Source organism: Tamandua tetradactyla, chromosome 2, assembly GCF_023851605.1.
Source record: "Tamandua tetradactyla isolate mTamTet1 chromosome 2, mTamTet1.pri, whole genome shotgun sequence".
NCBI lineage: Eukaryota > Metazoa > Chordata > Mammalia > Pilosa > Myrmecophagidae > Tamandua > Tamandua tetradactyla.
In genome coordinates this window covers 120,017,182-120,023,946 of record NC_135328.1, presented here as the reverse complement: position 1 = coordinate 120,023,946, position 6,765 = coordinate 120,017,182, and the positions used below count along the sequence as shown (strand labels likewise).

Below are 6,765 nucleotides of genomic sequence, written 5' to 3'. Positions count from 1 at the left end.
GAGCAACTTTTGAGATGCATCTATACAATGTACCAGCAAGACTGATAACCCATCGTGGTAAACAGCTCTTTAGCACATAGTGCATCGGTCACTTTCCTTTCTTTCTTCTCCTTCCCTGCTCCCCTCCCAATGCTTCCTAGGATCACTGCCCAAATGGATGACAAGCTCTGGAATCTGTTTTAAGGTCTGGCTCTGTGAGAAGCTAACCTAAAACATCAGGTTTCTGTTATGGCCAGGCGCCATGCTAGATGTTAGGAATATAGAGGAGGGAAGAGTCCTATTAGAATAAGTAAGAGACATCACTCCATCTCGGTTCATGGGATTTTTGCAGGATAACAAATCATATGCACAAAAAACATATCGAGTTGTTCAATATGAAAAGTTTTATTAAAGAAAAAGGAAAAAACACTTAAGAAAGTCAGGGGATAAAATAATAACATGGCTGGGAGTTAGAAGGGAAGTCCTGAAGGTTTAAAGGTTGGACAGATTTAGAGCTCAGCCTGAAAGAATGGGAGTTGTTTAGACAAGTAGATATAGGTGAATAATTTGTCTTCTGTGGAGAGGTGACCATGTGAAGCCACAGCTGATAGTTCCTGGTGAGGCCATAATTCCAAGCTGGCCAGATGGTAACAGGGTGGGAGGGGTGGATGGCTGTTAGTAGAGCTCAGGTCAGTAAGGAAAACAGGTTTTTGTAGACAGTGCAGCTCCTTTGAGGAGAGTCTCTTGAATGTTAAGTTAAATAAAGGGAATTTGCAGATCTCAGAAGGGAAAGAATCAAGAAACTCACAGTTGGAGGGCAGTAAAAGGAAGACATGAAGTGGAGAAAGAAGGAAGGTACTAAAAAGATGGCTGTGGTGGGAACCAGAGAAACAGCAAGCAAGAAGGGCAGAGTCACAACAGTGAAGTGCGATAGATTTGGAGCAAAGGAGGTTGGCCGTGGGGGTGGCTCCAAGATCATCCAGCTTCTACGGCAGTATTGTATCCGGACAGATGCTCCAGCTTCTCAAAATGTTCCAAGTTCTCCAATGCCTGGTTGCATGATAGTTTGGAGCATTTTTCCCCCTAAGTTCCCCATGTCCCAACATGTAATCATTTCTGCAACTGGGTAGCTTATGTGTGTCTTTTTGCTCCTTTGAGAAAGAAAGAGCATACAGGTAGAGTTTGAGTGGAAGGAACACATGGAAAAGTTAAGGGAGAGTCATTAATCACAGAATTTTGGCATTGGAAGAAACGTTACAAATCTTCTAGCCTAGGGACACAAAAAGCACTGCGATTCAGGAACAGATTGACAAATTGGTCAACATTAAATTAAGAACATCTGTCCATCAAAAGATATGATTAAGACAGGTTAGAGGCATGCCACAGATTGGGAGGATATATGCTTGTAATACATAGCCCTATGTGATATAACTTGCATCCACAGTATATAAATAATTCCCATAAATCAGTAGGAAAAAGATAGATTATCCAATTAAAATTTGTGCAAATGAATTGAACAGCCACATTGCAAAAGAGAACATCAAAATGGTAAATAAGCATTCAAAAAGGTTCTGACAATACCAACAGTTAGTCAGGTTGTAGAAGAATTACACTGCTCTTGGGAATACAAATTAATTTAACTTTGGAAAAGTGTTTGTGTCCACAAAAGCTGAATATATGCATATATTATAACCCAATAGATCTTCTCCTAGTTGTATCTTCAAAGTCATTTAAGCAAATGTTTTCATATTTTCACCAAAACGTGTGTACTGAAATGTAAAAGCCCCAAACTCAAAACAACTCAAATGTTCACCAGCAGTAGAATAGATAAATCGCAGTAGGTTCCCATTGGGCAATATTGTACAACAAGAACAAAGGGCTGCCACTATACACTGTGTAGGAACAAATCTCACAAACAATGTGGAGCAGAAGAAGCCAATCCTAAGGAAGTCATATGTAAGAGTCTATTTATACAAAGTTAAAAAGTATTCATGAAGGCAGAACTGATCTAGTGACAGAAGTCAAGAGAATGGTTACTTTGGGAGAGGTCACACAGTGCCTGGGAAAAACAAGAAGATTTCTAGAAAGGGTGGTAATGTTTTATTTCCCTGTTTGAGTATAAGTTGCATTTCACGGCACATTTAAGATGTTTACTTTTTTGTAAGTATTTGATGTTTCAATATGACTAGCTACTAAAAAATAGTCATCCAGCCTGACATTTCATCAACATACATCTACATCTTTCCTAACAATTCGTCATGCACTCTCTTTCTGTCTAAACTCCTTTGTTTGTTTTTTTAATATAGTTTATTCACCCTTTTTTTTTCATGGGCAGACACAGGTGAAACGAACCTGGAGCTCCAGCATGGCAGGCGAGAACTCTGCCACTGCACCACCATTGCCCTGTCTAAACTCCTCTTAAGTAATGGACAGGAAAATAGAGAATCTTTCATAAAACATGAGACAATATAGAGTGAATTCTTCTAAGGATCATTTCATCAAATAACCGATTTGCAAGATTCATCCATACTCTTGTTAAGAAAAGTATGCATGAATATATATAATCAACAAATATAAATGTATGCTTCTTCTGAATGTGTTCATGAATGAATCAACCTTTCATTTCTTACCTTTGAGGAAATCCTTTCTCTTTCTAGTTTTTTCATATCATTTTGTATAACATCTTTGTTGTTCCCAGTCTTTTTTCTTTTTTTTTCCCATTCTTTCACCATGGCCGTTTCTTAAATTTGTTATCATAACAATAGCCAATTTTTGACATATTTAATCATTGTGTGACTTCAGATCGTTTTCCAGTGATTTATATTTAAGGCAAATGAAGTGTCAGTCTTCCATGGAAATCTTAAAATATCCTTTTACTGGGCAGTAGATATTCATAAAAAAGATAAATCACCCTTAGCAATTCCTTGAATTGCTACTTTGAATAGAATTAAAAATCAGACAAATGTAGCTTAGCAGAAATCACCAAAAGCCATTCAAATAATGCCATCCCAGTGTTGGAGATTCATAATGGATGGAGGTGGCCTAAGGGTACAATGACTGAGGAATGGAAGGGGGGACTATGGTGAATACATACAGTGGACTACTGACCAGCCACAAGAAGGAATGAAGTTGTGAAGCTTGCAACTAGGTGAACGAACCTTAAGAGCAGTATGTTGAATGAAATGTCAGGAAAAAAATACAAATATTATCATGCCTCAATCATATGCACAAACTATAATATAAAGCTCGGTGAACTAAAGTCAAAAGCTTGGGTATTCAGGTTGGGGCTTATTGTAAAGGTCCTAGATAAGCCCTTACAGTAGTCACATATATTCAGGAGTTGTAACTGTTATTTCTAAATTCTAAGATACTGATCAGTACCTGGTCGTTCCCAGAAACTTGGGGTATTTATATGACATCTGAGAGTTAGAGCTCTGAAGCTATGAAAGTCAGCAGTACCCCATACGGGAGCTGTTTAAAAACTTGGAAAAGGGATCAGACTTCAAGTAGAGATATGAATGAAACTGATCTAGGTAGGACTAAGGTAGAGCAGAACATGGGTTTAAGGCTAATAACGTCCATATCTTAAAACTTCAACTTCTGTGTGAGACCAAAGGGAGAGATGTTTATTTGATGCTAAATTTATATTTTGAGTAGTGCATTATCTAATTTAACTTGTATGGTCAATTTAGTTAACACCATAAATACATGGAATCTTAAATAGGGCAAGAGATTTTGTTGGTTTGTCCAGATTAGTGTGATGCCTTGATATATCCCAGAGTAATTTGGGCAGTGAATAAAGAAATGTTTGCAAAGTCCCCTTGGGGGACTGGGGGGAAAGGAAGAAATATTCTGCTAATCCACTTGGAGAATTTCTGATATTCTCACAAGCAGCAGGGACAATCTAATCAATTGGCTAAGCCCTCGATCTTGGGGTTCACCCCTATGAAACTTATTCTTGCAAAGGATAGACTAAACCTGCTTAAAATTAGGCCTAAGAGTCACCCGCCCCCCCAAATGTGGCCTTTCTCTCTCTAAGCCAACTCGGCACGTTAACTCAAAGCCCTCCCCACTACATGGGACATGACTCCTAGGGGTGTAAATCTCCCTGGAAAAGTGGGACAGGACTGGGATATAGCAGGACCCAGCATCATGGGATTGAGAAAGGCTCCTTGACCAAAAGGGGGAAGAGAGAAATGAGACAAAATAAAGTTTCAGTGGCTGAGAGATTTCAAACAGAGTCAAGAGGTTATCCTGGAGGTTATTCTTATGCATAATATAGCTGTTCCTTTTTAGTACATGGTGTATCAGAGTGGCTAAAGGCAACTATTGAGCTGTGTTCCAGTAACCTTGATTCTATTTTTTAAATTTTTATTAATAAAATCGATCAACATACAGCATGAACATTCTTAACATATGAACATTCCATACTTGGTATGCAATCAATGGCTCACAGTATCATCACATACCTATATATTCATCACCATGATCATTTCTCAGAACATTTACATCACTCCAGAAAAAGAAATAAAAATAAAAAAGAACAAACTCATACATACCATACCCCTTATCCCTCCCTCCCATTGACCACTAGTATTTCCCTCTACCCAATTTATTTTAACATTTGTTCACCCTGTTATTTATTTATTTTTAATCCATATTTTTTACTCATATGTCCATACCATAGAGAAAAGGAGCATCAGAACAAGGTATTCACAATCACACAGTCACTTGTGAAAGCCATATCATTATACAATCATCTTAAAGAAACATGGCTCCATTAACCTTGATTCTTGAAGACAATTGTATAAAGATATAACTTTTACACTGTGACCATGTGATTGTGAAAACCTTGTGACTGGTGCTCTTTTTATCCACAGTATGGATAGATGAGTTAAAAAAATGAATAGAAAATAAATAAATAATGGGGGTAAGGGGTAAAATAAATTCGGTCGCTGGAAATACTAGCGGTCAATGAGAGGGAGGGGTGAGGGGTTTGGTATGCATGAGTTTGTCCTTTTTTCTGTTTATTTCTTTTTCTACAGTGATGCAAATGTTCTAAAAAATGATCATGGTGATGAACACACAACTATGTCTTGATGATGATGTTGTGAGTCATTGACTATACAATGTGTAGAATATATGTATGTGAAGATTTGTCAGTAAAAATATTTAAAGCAATAAGAAAGTATGCCATCCAATATGAATTCCTACAAATTACGTCAGTAATTAAAATTTGCAACAAATAAACATAATATCCTCCTGGAGAAGTTAGTAAAGGAATTCTAGATATGGCAGATTTTGGTAAATCTGAAAATGGTTTTTAAAAAATTCAGAAAGTGTTCTTTCATGAATTGTAACAACCGTACCACACTGATACAAGGTGTTAATAATAAGGCAGTATATGGAAACTGTATTTTATGCATGACTTTTCTATAAATCTGCACCTTCTTCTATTAAGAAAAAAAGAATTGAGAACTTATCATCAACCGAAAAATTCACATATTAATAACTGAAATTTGAAAGAATGAAACAGCATTATAGAAAATATGAATATAAATGCTGAAAGCATGACAGGAACCTCCAAAGCCTCGGGAAGGAATTAATACACAAACTTTATAGATGTTTGGGGTTTTTTGCAGCCACCCAAGATGAGCTGATTATTCAGAAAAACGAAACCCAAGGGTGTGCCACCCAGCCGGACTGACTGCTTTAGAACAGCGGTAGTGGGGCAGAATCCATTGATAAAAAGATTCCTCAATTGGATGCTGATCTAGTGAAGTATAAGAATCAGATCAAGAAGATGAGAGAGGGTCCTGCAAAGAATATGGTCAAACAGAAAGCCTTGCGGGCTTTAAAGCAAAAGGAAATGTATGAATAGCAGTGGAACAGTCTTGCTCAACAATCCTTTAACATGGAACAAGTCATCATCATCCAGTCATTGAAAGACACAAAGATCATGGTTGATACTATGAAAGTGGGAGGAAAAGAAGTGAAGAAAGCATGCAAGCAATTGAAAATCGATCAAATCAAGGACATACAAGACCAACTGGAGGATATGATGGAAGATACAAATGAAATCCAAGAATCTCTGAGTCATCGTGATGGCGCCATACCCCAGACTTAGATGAAGATCTAGAAGCAGAATGGGATGTACTGGGTGATGCGTTTCTGGCTGTTGAAGCAGCATCTGCACCCGCAATTCCAGAAGACGTTCCTCCTGACACAAAGAATAAGGATGGAGTGCTTGTGGGTGAATTTGGATTGCCACAGATCCCTGCTTCATACACTTGCATCGTTCAAGTTCATCAAGTAAAATAAATACGTATTCTGAAAACTGGGAAATATTTAACTTTCCAAATTTACCATAACCGGTTTAGATTTCTTTCCTTTCTTCGAAGGAAATGATAATTATATGATTATTTTTTTTCTTCGCTTAAAGAGACTCAATGCTTGAAGGTGCTTCTTTGTACTAAATTTGTATTCTTTTTCTCTTATGAAAGACTAACTTAAAAATATCAATGACTATGTAAGAATTGTTTTCTTTCATTAATAATAATTTGAAATAAAACCAAGGAAATGGGAATCTTTAGATTCTATGACTGTGTAACTGTATAACTCTACAATTTCAAAATGACCTGATGTATTGATAAGACAAAGATGAAATCATTAGGACTGCTCATATTATGATTGGAAATCATTTTCTAATGTAGCATTATAGGTTGAGTAAAAGATGGTCTTTTTCATGGATTTTGTTGTGTCTTGTGAGCAAACTGTTACTGTGTA

The 6,765-nt window shown here is 37.0% G+C and overlaps 1 pseudogene; it reads left to right on the top strand.

Annotated features, from left to right (window-relative positions):
* The first annotated feature begins 5,630 nt into the window (after positions 1-5,630).
* Positions 5,631-6,300, top strand: LOC143657198 (charged multivesicular body protein 5 pseudogene; annotated as a pseudogene).
* Positions 6,301-6,765: the final 465 nt, after the last annotated feature.